The following is a 2186-nucleotide window of genomic DNA, read 5'->3' as shown; positions in this document are numbered from 1 at the left end:
GCAGGATGCGCCTCGCAGTGGCGAGGTGCTGCTGCTAGGCTGGCACCCGAACTGGCGGTGGGATCTTGGCCGGCTTCAGCTTCGCCGTCTTGAGGCCAAGGAAAACTCCGTGCCTCCACCGCTAAACTCGGGTGCTAGCTTAATGTGAAAGGTGCTGGTTCGTTTTCTTGCCTTGGCAGATTTAAATCCTCCCTTAATCTTTCCGAGGGCCTCAACAGCAGGACGGAAGCGCCGGCAGCACCGTCTCGGTGGCTTTGTGCCGCGGTGGCGTTCCCCGCGCCTCGCCATCCACGCGTCTCCTTTGGGAAGTCTCTCCCTGTCCCCGTCCCCTGCCAGCTCCCCCGGGGGAAGGCTGTGGGAGCGTCTCCAGCAGCGGTGACAGATGGCACCCCGCGCCTGCTTCCCCCAGAAGCCGAAACAAGAGCCAAGCCAGCAGAATGGTGACGAGCGCCGAGCCCGTCTCGGAGCGGGATGGATCCTGACGCTCGGGCGGGTGAGAACAGACGGGACAGGCAGAGACCTGCCAGACGCCGGCTCGCGCCGTTCCTGCCGCGCTTCCAGCCTCAACGCCTGCCAGGTCGGCACCCGAACGGCGGAGGGTCCTGCAGGGCCCTTGCTCAACTCGCATCCCAGCCCGGAAAGCCACCGGGATTTGGGAGCGCGCGTGTGCCGTGAGCTCTCCCAGCTGACTCGGCGTACCCAAACCCAACCCCATCGCTGGGGGCGGCGGGTGCAGCCCCCGCCTCACCAAATAGCAACACCGCAAGCTTTTTAAACCTTCATTAAACCGGTTTAACCCCCCTCCCCAGCTAATCAAGCTAAAAAGGGGAGCGGAGTGGGGCTGCCTCCATCCCCCCAGCACCAGGCGCCAGGAGCGGGGCTGGGGAGGGCCCAGGACCCCGCCGGGTGCTGGTCCAGGGCGGAGGAGCAGAGCACAGGGCACGGCGGAGCTGCTCAGCATCGCAAAACCTCCGGTCCTTCAGCAAAGCACTTAAAAATAGTTCCCAGCAGAGGCCGGAGCTGCTCCCGCAGCAAGCGCAGAGCAGCCGTCAGTAATCCCTCTCCTACAGCATCTTTTTATTCCAAGGCTCGGAGGGGAACAGCTGCTGGAGGAGATAACGGACTTCTGAGGCCCTTTGATTTTCTAATAACTTTTATTCAAACACAGTGGATTAATAGCGATGGTCCGGCTTTGACGCTAATGAGTCAGCTATGCCCTCCAGCCGAGGACACAGCACCAGAAGTCAGAGGAGCTCCACCACCCAAATCTCCTTCCAGCAGCCTCAGGACGGATTCAAGCAAGGAACGGGGACTGAAGCAAGAGGGCTCGACTGCAGCAACGCCTTCCACCAAGGGCTGGGGCTCGGCCCTGTAGCACTGAGTCGAGCAGGAATGATGGCTTGAGAAGGAAAAATTAAATAAAACCCTCGGGAAGCGGGCCGCTTGCTGCAGGAGCAAAGTCCTGGGCAGGGACGAGAGCAGCGATGGTGCCCAGCCCTGCCCACGCTCCCCTTCGTTCCGCAGCTTTCATCCCCGGCGCAGCAATTACAGGTACGAGGGACTCTGCCACCTTCCCCCTCCACGCGTGGGGAGAGACGGGGCGAAGGGTTGGAGCTCCAGGTTTGTCGCAGCCAAGCCTCTGCTCATCTCTCACTGCTTGGCAAGACGGGACACGGAGAAGTTTGGGGCGAGAGCTGACAGCCCAGGCATGCGCCTACAAAACCCCTCATCCGCAGCAGGACCCAGGAAAGCCTTACAGCTCTTCCCCTCTCCGCTTCCAGAGGTGTAAGCTTGCAGCTTATAAAGAGAAAAGTCTCTTCTTGCTCTAGGGGAGAAGGGGACAGAAGCCCTGCTCCCTTGTTGCCAAAAAGAAAAAAAAAAAAAAAAAAAAGGGGGTTTTCTTCTTCCAAAGCCGCTCTTCCAGACCTTCCCGCGGGGCTCGGCCGGGGGCTGCGCAGCCAACGCCAAGAGGCCGGGGCCGTTCCTGTGCCCCCCCCCACCTCCAGCACGGCCCCTCGGCTCCATCCACCGCCACGGGACCAGGGCTGAAGACGCAGCGTGGCACGGTCGCCGCAAAGGGGTTTGGCTCCCTGCCGCTGCCGGCGCAGGGTACGATCCGCCCAGCAGCAGCTTGGGGGGAACGAAAAAAAAATAAAAATTAAAAAATATATAGTCAGACCAGCATC

The sequence above is a fragment of the Gymnogyps californianus genome, chromosome 29 (assembly GCF_018139145.2).
Source record: "Gymnogyps californianus isolate 813 chromosome 29, ASM1813914v2, whole genome shotgun sequence".
In the NCBI taxonomy this organism is placed as follows: Eukaryota; Metazoa; Chordata; class Aves; order Accipitriformes; family Cathartidae; genus Gymnogyps; species Gymnogyps californianus.
The sequence above is the reverse complement of the archived record's forward strand: the minus strand, read 5'-3'. Positions refer to the sequence as shown.